This window comes from Apteryx mantelli, chromosome 3 (assembly GCF_036417845.1).
Source record: "Apteryx mantelli isolate bAptMan1 chromosome 3, bAptMan1.hap1, whole genome shotgun sequence".
NCBI lineage: Eukaryota > Metazoa > Chordata > Aves > Apterygiformes > Apterygidae > Apteryx > Apteryx mantelli.
The window spans coordinates 42902879-42923651 of NC_089980.1; positions in this window are offsets into that span (position 1 = coordinate 42902879).

Below are 20773 nucleotides of genomic sequence, written 5' to 3' on the forward strand. Positions count from 1 at the left end.
TGTCAGAAGGGACCTTTAGCACTGCTGCTCTGTGCAGTGTGTTTGTCAGTATTGTTGTTTGCTGTTCCTCCCTGCCTTGGTACTTCAGACTAGACTTGTATGAGATGATTTCTGAAACAGTTGGTTATACTTTGCTTTTTTTTTTTTTTTTTTTCCTCCAAAGTCTGACCTGTATGGGTACACAATGGTTATTCTATACCACTTTCAAGAAGGCTGGGTAATATCAGATCTTGTGTAAAACTGAGATGTGATTGCGTGACTTAAGACTGTAAGGCACTTTTTTTTTTTTTTTTTTAAGCGGACTTCAGCTCTGAGCTCTAGAAAGTATTATCACTTGACTTGCAGATGGGCTTCTCATTGATATAAGGAACTATATCATTTAATAACATTTAAGCCCAAATCATTTTGCCTACAAAAAAAATTATAGCATGGTTTTTATTTTTCTTCCTTTTTTCCATATCTATGCATTAATCCCGACAACTCTTTCAAATGAGGCTCTTGATCGCATGCTGGCAAAAGATACTGATTTCAGTTGTATCAAATATTCTTGGAACAGAAAATTGCCAAGACCTTTGAACGACAAGTTTTGTTGTTTTGTTTAGTTTCATAGTACTTAAGTCATTCCAGTATGCCCTAAAGTTTCCAAAGTTCAGTGAACAGTTAAAGTTGTCTCATGTTCAGTGTAATGCTGGCTGACTCATTAGCTTTGTAAGAAGGGTTTATGGAATCTTGCAATGCTAATCTTGAATTACTAAATTTTCTAATAACTGCAAATACTGACTGCTGCTTGAATTGCTGGCCTCTCCTTCCACATGGGAACCCAGCTCTCTGGCTGGATATCCTGTTGACAAGAAGTTTTGGAGTCACCTACTGTGAAACAAGGGAATGTCTTTATTAATTTCTTTTTAGAAGCTTCCACGTGTATGAGATTTTCAAATAGAAAGTTAACACAAGGCCAGGGCCAACCTGTAACACTGACAAAAATGTGGAATCAGCATTGTTGGATTCAGTAGTTAGTTCACATTTGATGATAATATTGCTGAAGGGAGATTCTAATTTGAAGTCCAGTTGCATTATATAACTGCTATTTGGCATGGGGGTGGCTGGATTGATTTGAGTTCCAGCTGACAGGAAAGAGGGAGAAGCCCTATTGAGAAGGTTCTGATTTAGTTCTAATAGACCTCTCCCCACCATTATTTTAAAAGGACTCCAAGCCCTTCAACTATTTTGTTGTGTATGAAGGGTTGTGGCTGACCACTGTACCATGTAGCCGTAAGAAATGGTAAGACAGACAACATACATACCTGATATAAAGGATGCTTGTGTAGCACGTCTAACCTTCTCTTTTTAAAAAAATGCATATTAGCTTACAAGAAAATGAAAAAGTACTCCATACAGCTTTTGTTGTCCTCCAACATGTCTTCCATTATTGATGCAAAGATCAAAGTTTTAGCAACAGTTAGTAAGCTACAGGACAGTGAGGACAGAAAAGGCTTGCCAGGTGGAAAAACATAGCCAAAGTGTGATCTTCATCTTTTTAAAAAAAAAAAAAAAAAAAAAAAAAAAAAGCATCCTCTTTAATACAGAAATAATACAACCCAGACACTTGGCTGGGCTTTTTGGTTGGAAGGGGATGTTGCACACTGGAACCCAGACTCTCCGTAGTGGAGTGCGCTTGTATGGTAGAGCCGAGGACAGATGGGATCTGTTTCGTATTATCAAGTTAGTTGTGGCTCTTTGGCCTTTCCCAGTGCAGTCAGCATAGACTATAAGTCTGCATAACAAGCATCATGGGATTTAAAGTAATGGTTTCAATTTATTAAAACAAAGTACAAAATTCCCACTTTTGGGGGGAGACATGATTACACCTCACAAATCTGTTCTCAAGATACCGCACCATGTGCCTTAATGCAATGTTAACACTGGGGGAAAAAATTCACCTCTTTACACAGGGGCCAGCACAAGTGGTATGTTCAAGTTAAGCCATACTTGTTCTCTGTGTTTTGGAGGAGTTTAGTTGGCACACAGCTTTCATACTGGCTCTCTACAAAAAGTTGAACCATTTCCCAGGGTTTTTAAAATTACAGTGCCATCTCAGAGCTGCTGAAGTGCTAAGCAAGACAGCTTTTTGCCTGCTTGTCTTCCACATCTTGAGAAAAGCAGCTGCCTGGGGAACCTAAATTAATATTGTCTTTCTGCCTTCAGATTTGCATGTAGTGAGTTAGAAGAGTGTCCAGGCTGGGTTTTGAGCTATTCATCCTTAGAAGTATCTGTGGTTAATTTTGGGGAATTCACCAATGCTATTTGGTAAGGTCTTATATTCATTTCAGTTATTTGGGCAATCTGGAAACATTTTCTTTGGATGCCATTTAAGATTTCATTTGACTAAACAGCAATGTTAATAACTTTTAATTCTATGTAATTAATTTTTATAGCTGAAACAGATCTGTTGCTGGGGAGAGAGAGAGAAGGGGAGGGTTGGGTGTTTTTTTTTTTTTTTTTTTTTTTGTTTGTTTGTTTGTTTTATTTTTATTTTTTTAAGCAAGCCTGTAAGGACATATGAAGAAGGGATGGAATAAAAGAATAAAAGTGAAAATTCTTTGTTCTGGCTATTGTCTGCAAATAAATTGATTTTCAGTCACTTCTAGGCCATTATGTTAAGCATAGGTCCACTTGCACAATATTAACTTAATTTTGCCAAGGTGAGCCAATAATTAAAAAAAATTTTTTTTTAATTTTTTTTTTAAGGAGAAGGGAAAAAAAAGGCTATTCCTACGAAGGCCCTTTTACAATTAAATAGTATAAATTAGGTGACCCTATCCTTCATGACATCATTGTGACACTTCTTGCTTTTGTGTCTTGTGCTATTGAAACCTGTTTTAGGGTAACCAGAAGGGCATCAGTAGCAGATACATATCTCATGGCAGGCAGTCTAACACATCTGATACACTGGTACGAAATCACTGAGGAAATACAAGAAGTGTTGTTTTACGTTTTTCTCCGCTAATGATTTGTGAATCTGTTGCTGGCAATGGATGTCACAAAACATGCAGAAATAAAACGATAGGCTGATAACAGGTCCAGGGTGACACAGTTGTATATGTTGAGATATTTTTTTTTTCTCCAGTTGATCTGGGAGAGTACAGGTAAAGACAGACAAGCCTTGCTGATAAGGAGAGCAAAAAGCAATATACAAGTCTGTTGACTTAAACAGAAACCTAAGAACTCTGTTGTAGATGTGTAATTTTTGTGCTGGGCTCTGTTCCACTTGTGATACATTTACCTTTTAAAAACTTTGCTTGTCTTTCATATGCCTTTTGAAGTTTGTACAGCCCTGGCTCTATCACTCCATAACGTGCCTGTCTGTTTGTTCTTTGTTGCTGATCGTCACTGGAATCACACTGTATGTAAATATTTGCTAAGTCTTTGTAAAATGTAATTTATTTTAATATTTTGCAATAAAAAAAATTACAATTTATCTTGTCTGTCACGAGGACGTTGGCAATCAAGAAATGAGATTTCTTTCTACAACTCTCTACACTTGTAATGCACCTCACAGATAAGACTGATTCTGTTCCAAAGAGCTTGAAGGTAAGAAGCTGAAAAAGCAAGTTGTTTTATGCAAGCAGATGCCTGCACTTATATGGAAGATTGGTGACTTCAATTCAGTAGCATCTGGTCTTCGGCTGGATGCAGCATAGTGAATTATACAACAAGGATTAGGGGCAGCTGTTGAAAAAGGAACAAAAATTTATTCTAGGGGTTGTGTTTTTTTGGGGAGGGGGATTAAAAGAATGCACTGAGACAGTGTTAGAATTGATTAGTACTACAATAAAATAAAATGTGCTCTTATGGTTGCTGTCTGAATGCCAGAGATACTTAAATATCTGTGTAGCTGTTAATGAATTTTTCACAAGACTTTTAGCAACAGTGTAACTATATCAGGTGGTCTAGCAGTATTTACAGTCTTTTTCGTCTCCAACAATTTCCTTAAAATACCTTGCAAAATAGGTAACTGCCTGTCTTAATGAGTAGCAAAACGTGATTCAGTGATATTTGTGATAGACATCTGTAGAAATGAGGACAGCCTCATCCTGAGGGAGAAGAGACTGAACCTTAGCTTTTTGGCAACCGGGGAAGTCATTGAGGTGTGAGCTAGGAAAGTGGAGAGTTGCACAGGCACAGGAGGGGGAGGGAATGTTATCATGATTTGAGTAAGGTTAATGTAGCCGATGCCTACATTAACCCTCACCCACAAGAATTCACCTGAACAGAGGAGAAGTAGTGGAGGAGGAAGAGGTGATTGGTGACCGATGCCAAAACCAGCCCAAGGAGAGGGAGGTGGGGCCTCTGATGGAGCCGAGCGCAAGACGTAATGCTGAGTCTGGTAAGCACCTGATAACATTTCTGTCAGCTCCCAACAGGTTAGAGCCGACAGACTACTGTTCACCTATTGCCCTCAGTATTTCAGTAGAGACTTAGTAATTTTGAGCGGTAGGGTAGCAAGAAGTAGAAAAACAGGATAAACCTGTATCTGCTAAGCATCTGTTCCTATGGTCCATGCCTGGCTGTGTTCCTCTCTGAACACAATAGCCTAACAGATAAAATCACAGACCAGCCAACACTTACAAAAACTGAAATCTTTTCACTGAACGCTTACTGTAGCTCTTTATAACATGTGGTGCAACATGATACTAGCAACCTGCAGCTCATGGAAATGTAGAACTCAAACTTTGAATTCTGGTAGATGAAAATGGTGAAATAGGAGGCTAAGGTGCTGTTCAGGGTGGTTTTAGAAGAAACGCTACCTGAGTCTCTTCAGTGCATTTTTCTGTAGTTCGATGTGTATCCTGAAGAAGCAGTAAAATATCTCAACTCTTATGCAAGGCTCTGCCAGTGGGGTGGAGGACTTTGCTCTATGGTTAGAACAGGAAGGGGGATTTTTTTGTTGTTTTTGTTTTAAATTCATGGCTTGTACATTGTGCCTTTCAGCACAGTTTGCCTCAACTTCCCACTCATAAGATAGCTAATATTGTAATACTGAGGAATAAAAGGTTGGGCTGAGTACAGTGTTCATTAGACTTTGGCCTCTTTTGGCTCCTTAAAACACACAGGGAGCTCCTGCACTGCATGCAGACTACGGGCTTCCTTATCTGAATACCGTGCCTGGCTTCATAATGCTATTGTGGGCTGTGGTTTTCTTCTGACTCCACACCTGAGGAACAGGAGGGAGCGGTGGGTGGAAGCAAACCCAGCCCTGCCCGTAGCGCACGCAGCCACAGCCTGCCCGGGGCCACACATCCCGCTCGTGCGCTCCTGGGCAGCCCCAGCTCTGGCAGACCACGTGGCCCCGTGGCCTCCCCAGCTCGCTCAGGGCTGTTTGCTGCCCCAAATCCCAGCCAGGAGGGCTGGGTGGGAAGGTAGCAGCAGCGCAAACTTTCCACTACACTCTTTCTCCCACCCTGGGAAGGGAGAACCCTGTTCCTTGTTCTCCCTTCCCAGGGTGGGAAAAAAGAAAGCAGAGCGGAGATAACTGGAGGAAAAGGGGCCGCTGCAGGCAAGGGGGCTCAGCCGCAGCTTCTGCTAGGTCCAGTGTCCCCACACCTCCCACCGCGCTGGCTCCGGAGCTGGCAGAGTGGGGGCTTGGCCTCAGCGCCAGGGCTGGGACCACACAGGTGGCCGGGAGGACTCGCAGCTCGCCGAGTCACGGTCAGCCAGCCCTCAGCCGTGCCTTTTCCTGGCAGGCCTTGGCGGTGTTTGCCTCTCTGCTCGGGCGTGTTTGGCACCTATAGGTCTTACGCAGCTCGGGTATTAAAAAGGCTTACTTAGCGATTACTTTTCACTTTCATGTTGGCAGGCACCTTCTTTTGTGAGGCGGCTCATGAGGTTTCTGCTGACTCACACGCAGGAATGGTCCCAGGAGAAAGGGCTGTGCTCCTGCACCACTGCACACCACCCTTTCCTTGAGTTCAGCCCTGGCTCCCGGGGAAATCAAACTGATGGGTTCCCTGAAGGAAGGATGGAGGGTGATTTTTTTTTTTTTTTTGGATGATGATGTTTTGTGGGAACACAGACAGGTGTCATAAGCAGGTGTTTTATGTCACGGAATGAAAACAAACTCATGCAGTGATTATCTCGGGTTATGCAGCCATTGTAATGTAGGGAGCAGTACTTGGACTGGTGTGAGCACAGAGGTTCAAAAATAAATGTATACAAAGACTGGGCTCACTGCCCAAAGAAATTTGCCTTTTCAAATGAGAGGGGATAATCTGAAAAAGGAGAGTTGTGGTGGCATGGGAGGCTACAGGCATTATCCTGCAAAAAGTGTCTTTGAAAGGCAGCTAACATATTCTGGTTAGAGGGCTTCTCTGATGTCCAAGTTTCCAGATAGAGACTGTGGCCAGAATTGCTGTTGGGAAAAACAGCCAGTTTTGATATATGAGAAATATTCTGATAGGAATATTTAAAGAATCACTTTGAATTTACAAGTTGAACTGAAACACCTGCAAATAAAACAATTTATGTTTCCTGGTTTTAGAATTTCTTTTTTTGTGGGGTACCAGAAGTTACCTCCCTACTGTCTCTCCTTGCTGCTCATAAGGAAGAAGAGAAAGATGGTGACAGCCCACTTGTCATATTTTGCTGATTGTACAGTTTTCTACATGGAGGAAGTTGTGGAAAATATGCTGTTTTCCCTCCTTTTCTCCTTGTTTGCATGGAACTATGAATGACAGAGAAAACAAAACAAAAAATCTGAAAATATGTATTCTGAATTGAGGGGGCACTAAAATAAAAGATATCTGAAGTTAAGGTTAACCTTTTTCTCATGGACATTTTTTTTTTAATTTTCAGCATTAAACTTTAAGATAATTCTTTTGGATACTTTCTCAAATATCCTAAACAGAAGAACTTGTGTTTTCAAGTTAGTTCTATGTATTCAAGAAAAAACAAGTATTTCTGCTCATTTGTCATCTTATCTAAACATGACAGTAGTGCTTGGCACCATGGTATGCTTTTTAATTGTAAGGAGAACTAATATATTCAGTATGAATGAACATAGTCCTACGCTGAGAAGAAAAGATCCTGCTCAAGGCCTGTCAACGGCTTTGTGCTTTCTGTGGACTTACAGCTTAGCACAGTTGTTGATCACATATTTGTTTATCTAGTTAAGTTTCTGGGTGTATAAGGAAGTATAATTAATTCCTAATGTCATTAAGATCAGAGACAAAATTCCTCTTGTGTGCTTATTTGTGGGTTGGGCCCTGCTTATACTGATCAACATAAACTGGGTGCAGAGAAGCAATCATTCCTCCACAGTCCTAGCTGCTGGGCACAGCTGAAAAATGTCTGTGTCCACAAATGCGAAATAAATCTATGTTCAGGTTGAAAAAGAAGTCACAAGCTAGAGGATAAGCATTTTTTCATAAAGCTGTGTTGTCCCTCTCTGGCAACCTTCATCTTTGCTGCGTATCTGTTGAACATTGATGGTTAGTGGAAAGTAAAGGAACAAATCAAGACTTGAGGCACAGGCAAACTCTTCTGATATTTTCTGTTCCTCTCAGCCTGGGACTTTTGCCAACTCCATCTCTGGCACAGCTGGAAAGGAAGGAAAAATAGTCAGCTAATTGGTCTGTTTCTTAATTGCTGATTAGAATGGGAAATGAATATAAAAGCAGGAGTAAGCAGTACGCCTCAGACATTTGAGGGTGGACACTGCCTTCTTTGACTGTCATTTTTTAATAAATGATAGAAAACTGGTGACTTAACTCAAAGTGAAGAAGGCTTATAAGGAGGACTTTTGTACAAGGAAGAAGATGCAAGTTGTAAGATTCTTTCTTCTCTGTGCTGTTTCTTCAGAAAGTGAGGCTCCTGTGTCTTTAATTTTAAAATATCAAACTAGACTTTGAGATGTACAACAGAAATCAGCTAAAGGCAAGAAGATAAAGTGAATACCTATATTTAAACTTTAAGCTCAAAGCTCTCTATAGTTTGGTGGTGAAAGTTCTTCATCCTTTACAACAGCTTCAACTGAGGAGAGAGCCTGACATCTAGTACCACTCTGATAACCCCACTACATGTCATCCAAGCAAAATTAAAGGAGGTGTGTGTGTGGGGGGGGGGGGTTCTTGCTGAATTGGGAACCATTTTTTTTTAGGGTGAGAGACATAATTTGTATCAAGTACAGGAAGAAATCAGAGACCCAAAGCTGTAGTAGTTGAGGGATCCATTATCTGTTGGGAAATTTAATCTAAAACACCAGGATGTAAGTTTTCTGATAGATAATTTATAGCAGTTTTCTGAAGATGTTGTCTGACCAAATGTCGTTGACTTTTCTGAGGGAGTTTAATCCTGCGATGTTTATTAGTAACTAAAAAGTATAAAGTTATGGGGGCATGAATAGTTGAAAGCTGCAAAAGCTGCGGGAAAGAATTGGCAGCCTGTTAAAATGTGTAGGCTTGAGAGAGACTTTTTCTTTCAGAGTATGTAATAAAAATAAAAATTAAGGTGGAAATGGATTGAAGCTCAAACTGGCTTTTATTTATAAGCTTATGACCCCATATGTTACTGTGTCTTCAAATGCAAATGGTTTTGGAAATGCTTGGGATAAACTTAGCTTCCTCTGGCACAGAGAGGGAGGAAAGGGCTTTGGGGTTATCACAGTTTATTTACTGTAAAATGACCACCATTCTTTAAAACAACAACAACAAGATTCAGGATGAGGAGAGCAGTGACTGATTTCAAACTCTAGTCTACTCGGACCTACGTAATAATCACCCAACTCATTTTTTACGGAAGAATCCAACTTCCACCCCTTTTGCCTGGCTCTTCTGGCTCCCGCCGCTTTTCTCCTTGCTTACATGTCTTATTTTTCCCTTTCCTCTGCTGTGTTGCATCTGTCCTGTAGCGATTCCTGTGGCCTCCTAGGAATGTCACAGCTGCCAGCAGGCAGGACACGACAGCCACTTGGCATTTCAGGCAGACAAACACAGGACAGAGTTCGCTTTCCCTGCTCTGCAGTGCCGGCCCAGCCCCTAGTGCCTCAGCTGAAGGAGGCGGTTAGCGACCGAGCAGCCACAGCACCTAGCTGAGTGCTCATGGCCTGGTTCAAGGTGAACGTTCACGCTTTTGCACATTTTCAGCCACGCGCTGTTTATATCCGCTGTGGATTTGATCTTGCAGTGACGTGGTTCAATACGAGCAAGGACAGAGCTTCACTACGGGGCCCCCAACAGGCCATGGAGTGAACTAGGGAAGCTTGTCTGAAGCCTTGTAGAGACTTGCAATGATGCTGGGATTCAAAACAGTCTTTGAAAAAGGTTGTGCCTACCGTGAGTTGTTGTAGTTGCACCCTCTTCAGGTCCATATCCACCCTTCTTCCCACCCCAGCTCCCTTTTACCACTACGCCTAAACTCCCCAGCCCCTCTTTGAGACAGCAGCTGTCCCAACCACTCCAGCCCCCAGACCAGGAGGCTGCACACGGCTCAAACATAGCTTTCTGTTCTCTAGAGCTCTCCAGAACTCCCCCAAAGCCTTAGAAACACTATATTTTGTTGCTGTGCGTTCAGATTGCTTGACATGACTGCATTTGTCGTGGAGATGTGACCTAAAACTATGTTCCAGTAGCACCAAGCAAGCAGCAAAGTTCTCACCTGTTTAAATAAACCTTTGGCTCCTAATCAACAATTCATCAGAAGAAAAGAAATTGAATAGAACAAAATATGTTTGATTATTTACTAAAGACATAATGGCCTAGAGACTGAAAACAAAGAGCAGGACTAAGAGCCAGATGGCAACCAATATAATCCAGACAGCCTACACATCAAGTCTTTAGGCTACAGAAAACTCCCACGGTAGAATTTTTTTAAACACCAGAGAAATCCATATGTGCTACTTTTCCAATTACATTTATTCCCGAATAAATGTCAAAGTGATTGCAGCTGCAGAAATATCATAGATCGATGTCAGGAACTGCTTGTGTAATTCATAGCACATAAATGCAGCTGACAGAGGACCCTGGCAGGGAGAGCAGGAGCGGGAGCCTGCCCTCGCACCACCATCCACGCAGGACCCTTCCTCACTAGATTTGTCATCTGTGTTACTGAGGAGTCTACAGAAACCTAGTAACATGAGAAAGCATGGGCTTATAGCATGGCTGTAGCTGATATCTTGTACCATAGTTTAATTTGAGTGTACTGTGGTGCCAGGGAGCATGAGGGGCACGTTCCAAATGGGGCTGATTGATTGATAGACTGACTACAAACACAGAATAGCTGGGGCATCGGGCTCCAGGAAGAGGTATCGATGGCATTTGCACAGTTTGCATACTTCCTGGCTGGCTAGCCACAAACTGAGGAAGAGGCATCATCTTTTAGTATTGGGGACATCTAGCATCATCAGTCATTTGTATTTGTACACAAAACCTAATCCTGGGACCTAGAAGCAGGGCTAGGTGCTCACGTAGACCTTTGGGAGGGAGGGGGATCTTGGGGGATCTTGGGCTGCCTATGGGCATCTGCACCCTGTAGGTACTCTACACAAGGGGTACTTAAGAAGCCTTGTTAACTACAGATGAAGAAGGTTGTTTTTCATCTTCGCTTTTTACATGCCTACCAGACCTAGCCAGTTGTCCTGCTAAATAAACCTTTTCTTTGACTTATGTTTAGGCCTGGTCGGTGCTCGAAGGGAGAAAGGGAAGAACATGAGTTAGGGTGAATATAACAGCTCTAGGAAGCTTTGTCTCTTTGGAAGCAGTGGAGCTGAGGGCCATCTCTTCAGATATCCCTGTGCACTGGGGCTCTAGGATGTGGCATGTTCCCTAAAAACTGCTCCATAAGGGAGGAGGGCAGAGCTCATGCTGCCATATGCTAGCTGGTGGGGAAGGATTTTGCGGAAGCAAAAATCAGCATCCACCCATAAGGAGCAGACAGTAGGGAAAGGCGTTTACTCTCTCCCACTGAATCAGCACTGTGTTCTTCAAGGGTAAAATGGAGCTAAACCTACACCTTTGTACTGAAGGTCTTCACTGCACAAGCTTTAAATAAAAGCTGACTTGTGTATTCTTCGTAAAAGTGAGCAATCCTCTGTTGTGGAGAAGACTCTCCCCAGGAGGGCAGCTGAGAATTACCACAGCCATAAACTTGTTCCCCATTGCTCCCCACACCAAACTATCAGGACTCTCATGGCTTGATGCTGCTTCTTCATTAACCCACCTTCTCACAGGGGAGGTAGGGGTACAGGTTCCCCTGGGATCAGACCAGAACCCAGGCAGGTCTCCTCAGCAGGGTCCCTACCTCATGCTGAGTTTTCTCTCACCCATTCGAGATCGCTTGTAGCTCCAGAGGGCCAGAGCACATGGGCTTTTCTCCCTAATTTATTAATCCTTTCAGGATGTGGTCCTGTACAACCGTGTGCCAACAATGAGTCGCGAGCCAGCCTTAGCCTTGAAGAGATCTACTGATGTTTCCATTACCTCCCTTGGCAGATCTTTTTCAGATAGCTTAATTATTCTCATGTGTAATATGCAACTCTCTGAAGTGTAATTTCATGATAATTTTCTATTCTCATTAGCAAGTAGAAATAATTAGTTTCTGTTCTCATCGTAATTTTTATTTTTGACTATCTTGGGTGCAGAGGCCTCTGGGCAGCATAATAGGAAGAAACTAAAAACAGAATTCATTAGAAAAAAAACAGCATGAGTCATTATAGAACCCAGATCAGGAATCCTTAAAATCCCATCCTTCCACTTCAGACAAGTCATCTCAAAGTCTTTAAAGATAATTAAAATCAAATAAAATAATAACTGTGTAGGAAGTACTACTGCAGGAAAGATCTGGGGGTGTATGAGCTCCCACACTAGCCAAGTGTGATAGCTTGCAATAAGTATGAGGATTATCCTGGAATGCATGAGCAAAAGTGGCACATGAATGGATTGGGAGGTAACTGTTCCACTTTCTAGGACAAGGAGGACCTGCTATGGGCTCAGGTCACCACATTTTAAGGGAGGTGTAGATGAACTGAGAGAAGTCCATGTGAAAACAAGAACAGTGTTTTAAGAAAGTACATCCTTTGAGAAAACTATTAAATTAACCCTGTTTTTCAACATTTTTCAGACTAGCAAAGAGAAATACTGTCAGTATACATAAGTTTTCTGACAAACAAAAGGCTGCTGGAGAGTGCTAAGGGGAAGCTAAATTGTTTCTTGTAGACCCTAGGGAAGAACAAAAAGGAAATCAGTTCACATTGCAATAAAGAGAGGCTGGGTACTATGAAATGCTCTCTAAGAGTAATAAACTTTTCTAGATGTAGTATTCAAATTATTGGAGGATTCATGAGCAACTCAGGCAAACATCTATCAGGGTTGGTCTTGCTATATTTACTGAGCCCCAATACAGCAGGACAGATTCAGTAATCTCTTGAGGTCCCTTTCAGCTTTACATTTCCATCATTTCTGTGTTTCGTGTCCATTTCTAAAAGGGCTGATATACTTTTATCTCTCTGTAATATTAATTACTATATTGCATAATTGGGGTTACACGGTATACTGAGTGTTTGCTAGAAATCAGACACAGTATTTCATATGCAAGTAAAATATTCTCTTCTACTTACTAGGACTAACTGGCTGCCCTAACGTGGTTCAAATGTGCTAACTTTAAAAAAAAATAATGAAATCTCACAAATAATAAAAAGATGAGGAAACTTCATATCATTACAGGTCTTCTTCCTGTTTCCTTTGTTGCTGAGGCCATCGGAAAATGATGGTGTATGGGATTTTTTTAGTTCTTGTCTGACCCCCCTTGCCATTGCTGGGTGTTTGGATATGATGGTGTTGAGGCAAAAGTTTGTGCTATGCTGAAGCCAGTGTATTCCAGCTGCTTTTCTTCTTGGAGAGAAACAGCAATTTTTCTCTTTTTAAGCAGCTTCTTCTTGAGCAATGTCTTCCCTGTCTAGCTTTTCCTCCCACTCCTTGGTCACCTTCCATTGTTTCTCAGCCTATGTATTTTAGCCACTTGAAGTGGCTGTACTATACATTGGCTTTTATGTATCGGTTATGAAATTCATCTCTAGATTATAGTCTTCTGAATTCTGAATTTGGTAGCCTTTGGCTGCCATGTAGCAGGTCCCTGCTCATTTACCCCCCTGTTTAATAAAAGGGGCTGAAAGAGAGAAAAGAAACCTTGCAAAAGATTCTGCCTTCTAGAGGAACACAGACACTTTGTACAGCCACAGCTAAAACTCAGCCACTGGCTTCTCAAACGAATGTCATTCTCTTTGTGGGTGAGAGAATTGGCAAAACCTCCAACTGTTGGGAAGTTTTATAAAAATAGTTTTCTCAGGAAATGGAACACGAAGCTTATTTCCAATTCACATCCAATTTTACCCCTGAATTTTTGTGTGAAAGGTTTTACATCAGCTCCTGAGAGAGCCTCCTACAATTTTACAAAATGTTAAGATATTTCTGTTTCTGGAGTAGAAGAATAAACAGAGATCTCAGGTCTCAGAGACCTAAGTTTTGCTTGTATATAAGAAAAGCTTTTCTGCATCTTATAAAGAACTGATAAAGCAACTGGACATGTAAGTTCAAATTGCGGTGAAAAGAGAAAAAAGTTTACTTTAATAAGGTATATTAGAGACAACCTGAAATATTTACTGACTTAAATTATCTTTTATTCAGCTCAGGGAAAAGAATTAAATTTAAGATCAGCAGTAAACTAGCTTCTACATTCCTGAGTCTTAATTTCTTGGGTTACTTGGATTACAATGCCTTTAAAGATTATTTATATTACAGCAAATTACATTTGCCCAGACTAGAGCCAAAAATCTTTTTTACTCTTGCCTTTAAGTCTTCCCATTAAAAAAATAAAAAATAAATAAAGGAGGGGGTATTGTATTCAGCTGCCACAAACTACCACTTAAAAGTGATGGAAGAGCCCTGCTTGTAGCCCATTTTAAGCAGCCAGTTCAGGAGAGATGGACAGAAAGCTGATGAAGTAGTGAGGCTTGGGCTGGTGCACGGGACTGCCGCTGCCCTCAGCAGAGGCAGCAGCCTGGCGGGTGCCCTTCGCAGGCAGCCCCTGCCTGAGGTGCCCTCAGGCAGGCAAGGCCTGTGTCCGCCCGGGCCTGCTGAGCATCGACGAGGCTCAGACCCCCCCGCCTTGGGTCCTTAAATCCTTGCAGGTTTCTTGTGATGCCGCAATGACCCACAATGATCCACAGGCGAGGCTTGAGCCCAGGTGCTGGGGCACCTCCTGGCGACATGTGGAAACTCGTGGGTAAAGGCAGGAGAAAGCATTAAGGAAGTGGTCCTGGGATAGCTCTTTTTCCCGAACTCCCCCTCATTGCATTTTTCCCCTCTTTCGTGAAATGTTTCTGCTCTGCAGGGCAACTTGCCTGGTCCCAGGCCACAGTCATCTTTGCCCTCTACCGGCACCCTGTAGAAATACAGGAGCACTTCAGGCAGTGGCTCCATCGCTTCAGCTGTCAAACCTCCAGCAGGAAGAAGGGACACAGCCGGACTGCGTGCGCACAGTGGCCGGACACGCTTTCGGGTGGCAACGGCAACCTCGCACAAAAGCCTCTGCCAGCTCCACAAGCCAAAGCGGCCTGGTCTGACCCAAGGCACGGCACCCCCTTGCCCTGCTCCATCCGGATGTTTGCAAGGAAAAAAAATCTGTCATTCTTTTGGACTAGCCTGATTTCAGGCTATTTGTGACCACACCAATGTACCAAGTGTGAAGTAGCTCTGCCAATTATTGTTCATGCTGTTTCTTTCTTTCATCTCTATGTGCACTGCACCCCTCCTTGTTTGCCAGCTGGGTGAATGTAAGCAAGAGTGATCTGGGAAAATGACCTGAGTGGTTATCATGGATGTGAGAGCAGACTGATAATCTGCTGATCTACTGATAATTAGATGGCACATTTCATCCTGAAGGACCGCACGGTGCTTGGACAGAGTATGGGCTTGCATTGAAATGTTGCATCGAAGCATTGCATTGAAACTGAATGGAAAGCTCGCTTTAGGCTGGGATGCAGCAGCTGCTTAATGGTATGTAGACATTTGGGTCAAAGTGGAAAGAGCATCTTACTTACTTGAAAATATGTGGACACTTTAGCTTGGCAACAGACTACTGGATAAAAGGAGTCAGCACACTGACACTTCTGAAAATCTAGATCACAGTTTTGATGTTTGGACTGATCTATTCCTGCCCTGCAAGGTCTGGAAGGATCTTTTATATCAGCTCTATCTATGAAAAGACTCACAGGAGAGTTTGTTAATATAAAGTAATTTGCAGCAGTTAGGCAGCTAATTCTAAGTAAGCCACTGTTAGTGACTTTTTTTTTTTTGAATGTTTAAAATATCATGTCAGAATTAAATACAAAATTACATATGAGTAATAATTTTTAGAAAATGTTTATCATGGTTCTTGTCCTTCTGTCTGCATGTCAATAATAACTAGGGAAGGACATCTCCAGTAATGGCACAGCTTGCTTAAACAGAGAACAGCAATTGTTTTCTCTGAAAATAAATGCTCAAATGGCAGCTGTAAATCAAAATTTTTGAGGCCAGTGATGATACTCTTTTGCTATACATGTTTAAATCAAAGCTATGATAACAACTGATTTCAATCATGACTTAAAGTAGCAAGTCAAAAACCTGGATGTCTTTGAGACATAGTCAATGTGCACATTATTGTAGATGCATAGGTATACCATATGCCAAGCTCTGATTTTTGTCTTAGCAGTACCTGTATGGCAGCACCATTGGTGCTATATCCTCTTATGCCCTGAAGACAAAAAGGGTAGTGCAAACTCTCCAGTCCTCAGTTTTGCTCAGGCAGCTACTAGTGTGTTTTCCTGCAACCCATTTGGACCATTCTTCACACTTAGGATGGACTTCCCCTCCCACTCTTTTCTGCTACTTCTGTTTTTTCGCAACCACAAGCCGATCTCCAAAGCTCAAAAACATCTTCAAACCTCTCAACATCACAAAGGTAGCAGGATCTGTACAAGGAGCTTTCAGCTTTGGCCTTTGCGAGCAGAAGCCACTATTCTGGCCTATACCATCCTGAGTCAGAGAGAGAGAGAGACTCAAAGTCACCATTTGATCCTGTCCCAGCGCTAAATCAACTTCTTGTTTCTCTTCTTGGCTTGGGAGGATGTCTTTGTCCTACTTACAGCTACTATTGCTTTTAACTGCAATACAAGCACTTATATGGAAACTATCTGATCCATTAGCCTCTGATGGTACAGTAACACTGGACTCACCAGCCCTTCCCATCTTTCAGACTGCCACCCAAATTCATGGCTGAGAGAGGTGGCCAGAACTTCACCTCGTCTTACTGGCACTTAGTGCAAATCTGCTGTATTCCCTCACCTTCCTCTGAAACTCCAGAAATCCTTACAGTGACAGATATTGGTCTTTCAGACATGCTTTGCCAGAGCCATAATGTTTAACTTTGCATCCCAGACACCATTCCTATGTGGCTTTGCCCCTGAACTCTGTAATGCCCTGCTGGCTCAAAGGAAGACCATATACCTCAAGAGCTCAGACCTTGGCATCAGCTTCAAAAGCTGTTTCTTTTCTGTCATTGGTTTTCCATCTCCAGATCATAAGGAATTTATGGAACTGAATAAGTATCAAAATCGACCCATTACAGTCCTTGTGCCCTGTAGAAGTGATTGTCCCTCTGAACTAAAAATATAAGTATCTGACACTCTAGCCAGTTACTCAGAAGGCCATGTCTTCCTCTTCTTTACGCAGATCTTCAGAAACGAAAGGGACACACACGCCATACCACCATAAGCCAATGGATCTCAGTGATCAGCTACTTCAAACAACTTCTTCACCTTGATCACTATCTCCAGCTTGTAGTCTCCAACCCTTTTCAAAGATGTGTCTCTCAAGACCCTATTGCATCAGGCTATTTCTTTGCTACTAGTTCCTCTGCAGCACTGACAAAGCAGTGGAGAAACTCTCCTTTTGGGATGTGGATGTTCACGTTACCATGATGTTTCACTGCAGAAAAGATCTAAGGCTTTTGGTGAGCTTGCATTAATTGCCAAAGCCTTAAGGGGAGAGGCAGCCTGCTGGCCAAAGATTTACGTAGTGAGGTAGTCCACTAGACATATAAATCAAATATTATCGCATTTATCAAAGAAACATCTCCAGGATTGCTAGATTGCTTGTCTGTCATAGGATCTGAATGTACCCTGCCTCCATAGGATCTAACAAATGATGTCTTAGGTAATTGAATTTAATTTTAATAATGGCTGGGAAAACTGCAAAGTTCTTTTTTTATGTTTTTGCATAGAGTAACAATTTCTTTCAAATGTCTTAAATCTAACCCTTTAGTCACCACTTTCTTCAATTAACAAAGGAAGAGAATTATTTTTTGTTTATAATTCGTAAACTAGGCTTTTATTCACCAGTAGCAAGAGTCACCAAGATGAAAGCAAGAGAGGCATCTGGTCTATTGAAGTCACTAGCAGAACTCCCACTGCCTGCAGCATTGTCAGAATTTCATGCTAAGAATTAGGCATAGCCTAACCTATTCTGTTCTTTTAGGCAAAAGTCTGGCAAACCAGCATTTAAAGTTTTATCAGATTAGACACACATGTATTTAACAAATCTCAGGCCTTTCAGAGAGAATGAGGCCTGACTCATGATTTCTGAATGTTTGGAGACTGTGACTTAATTCTGCTGAGAGGGATACCTTTGCTCAGGCTGGTGATCTAACCGGAGGTGATGCCTGAGAAATCATGGTGGTAGCTGAAAAACACAAGAGGGATTTTTCCTCAACAGTCGGATGTAGCAAACGTTTGGCAGGCCTGATTCCCAGTTGACTCTTTTGCCCTTCAGATTCACCACCTCCCATTAAATTATGTATTTTGTTTCCTCTCTCTTGTTGCTGCCCAGCATGCTAGGGAGGATAGCTTCTGCTGCTATAAACATGTATTAGCAACTTAATCTTTCCAATTGATAGGTGTAAAACAAAGCTGTTGGAGGAACTCAGCAAGGTCGTTTTTCAAAGTGATAAAGGTTCATCCCTTTATCCTTCCTACTGTGGGAGTGCATTCCTGATTCCTCTCTTTTGGGACAAAATATAGCATGGAGGGAAACAAGTAACTTTTCACTTCCTGGAGATTTGGTTTTGCTTAGTTTGAATGAGAGCATCCAGAAAGGAAAGGCTGTCAATGCCACATCTGAACTAATGCTCAGTGCACTGAAAATGCAGAAGAATGGCTTCAGCCCTCTGAGCTTGACTAAGGCCATGCTTAAAGAACACAGACAGATGTGCAAGTGGTGTGTGCATCCGGCCCTGTGGTGGGGGTGACGACAGCCGAAGGTGTATTTCTGACCTATGCACCTTCTGAGATTTTTTCATTCTGCATCCAAAAGGAGGGGCTGAAAATAAAAATGTGAGAGCAGAGACTACCTCTTGGGTGATCAGGCACATTGCCTGGGTATCTCAGGTACCCTTTCCACAAACAGATCCAGTTGCCTTTTGAAATTAGTTAGAGATTTTGACCTATTACCCCTATAGGAACACTGTTCCAGATTCTCATTTCTCTAGGGTTTGGAAACCTTCTTATTCCAGCATAAATTTATTCTTGACCAGTTCTTACCTATTTTTACTCTGTTAACATTGTCCTTTAGCTTAAGTATTCTCTTCCTTTGCTGGTGTATTTACTGGCAGTAGTTGTATCCTCTCTTCACTAATTATTTTTGTCCTTGTTTTGCTAGACTAAACAAACTGAGGTCCTTTATCTTCTCCTAAACTGGCCTATTTGGCTTTCTCTGTCTCAATCCTGTGTGAATATGAGTAGCTAGAATTACAGATATTTTTACAGATTAAATCTTGCCATAGCCTTATCAAATAAAAATTCCCTTTTCTCTATAAGAAATTCACCAAGGAAAAACATATTGTATCACTGGTTCCTGTTCATACTGTAATCAACTAATGCATTTATTTCTTTCTTCACCTCTTCCCTTTCAATGTATCCTGAAAATGTATCAAGGTCTTAGCAGGATTTCAAGGCCTTAGTTAACGCTTATTTTTCCAGCTACCGAAATCCAAATCTAGAACCCTAGCCCCTCTGCTACTTGATGATTCACACAGTATTTAACACACTTTAATATATGAGAGATGATGTCGCATTGTTACATCAGTTGTAACTTAGAATCTAGTTGAATTTTCCTGAGCTTCCGTAGGGGATAAAACCAAACTCCAGCTATTCCAGGGAACAGCCCCACAGGATACAGAAGAAAACAGATTAAGAGCAAGGCTTGATTTACTCTGTAAAAATTTTGTTTCATATTGCAACTAAAAATGGAGATGGAAAAACACATGCCTTTGCACAACTATACCTGGCAGACACAGCTTTAACAGCAGACAAGTGTCTTTTTCTGGTATAGCTCATATTGCAGGGGGGAACTGATTGAAGCTTTATCAGCAAAGAAGTGTACTGCTATGTCTTCTTTAGCAGGGAAAACCCTAAGTCTCGAGGAAACCCCTTAAACAGAGTAACAGTACTTGCGACTCCAGCGGGAGCTGGGGATGCAGGCTGAACACCAAAGGCAGTTCGATCCTGCACATCTAAAATGTCTTTCCTAAGAGGCTCTGAAAACACTCTATAAACAGGGATGGTGTCACTGGAGCAGAGAAAAAAAATGATTTTCCCTGCAGTCCCCTGTCCCACTGATGGCAAAACTCCCCACTGTGGTTTGCTGCACCAAGACCAGTCCCCCCTCCTGGACATGGAGCTCACCTGCCCTGGCAGGGAAGGTTGTAATCCCAAAAAGCTTGGAGGGGAATTAGCCAGACTGCTTGTGTCAGAGCTGTGTATACTGCATGATTTCTGTAGCCCTGAAACATGATGTGGCATTTGCCCTTGATACAAATTATGTTCCAGAAATTAGCTTTCATTTATTACAAAGTTAGCTTTCCAACCACTGTGACTACAAAGAAACTTGAACACAAGCTGATGCAGTGGTATTTGCTCTCTGAAACATAGTGTGTAAAACTGCACCACTCACCTTAGCAGGATATGAGTGTCAGTGCCTTGTGATGACAATGAAATATTTGCGGTTTTTAGGAGAAAAAAAACTTGTTTATCATCCCCATCTGACACTGCCTCCCATTCCTTCACAGCTGCTTAAAGAAGCAGCTGTCCTCATTCCAGCTGTATCTCCTTTTGATAATTCTGCAATACTGTTTCATGTTTTCAACCCACAGTTTTGCAGCACACTGGGATTTCAAAAGCCTAGAGGACTTGTAAACCAAATTGCATGCATGCATGAGGAATATTGTTTTACCAGCTTTTTCATTTTATGCATATCCCAGTAAATGCATACATTTATTTAACTAATCAGCAGATGAATTTTTTCTCTTTCAACTTCATATGCTCCAAAATCTAAGCACCATGCTGTCAAAAGTGGATCTAATTTGCTAAAGAATATCTGATCTAAGTAAGTATCCAGCACGATTGTGCTGCCAGTGTCTTTGGGATGGAGGTGTTTGGTTATGGAACATCATTTGCCAGCCATGAAGAGCTGTACGCATGAGCTGCGCACATCCTGAAGAGACACAATGACTACAACTCTCTCAGGCCTCAGCAAGAGATACAAAGACTGAATTTCAGTGGCAAAGAGATGAAATACATAGTGATATTCTTTGGATGACTTTTTCAACCTTACCCAGTGCACATACCATTAGGCTCCACAGTGAAAAGTTTTAAAAACACCAGAAAACAAAAAAGTACACTCCAACTAAC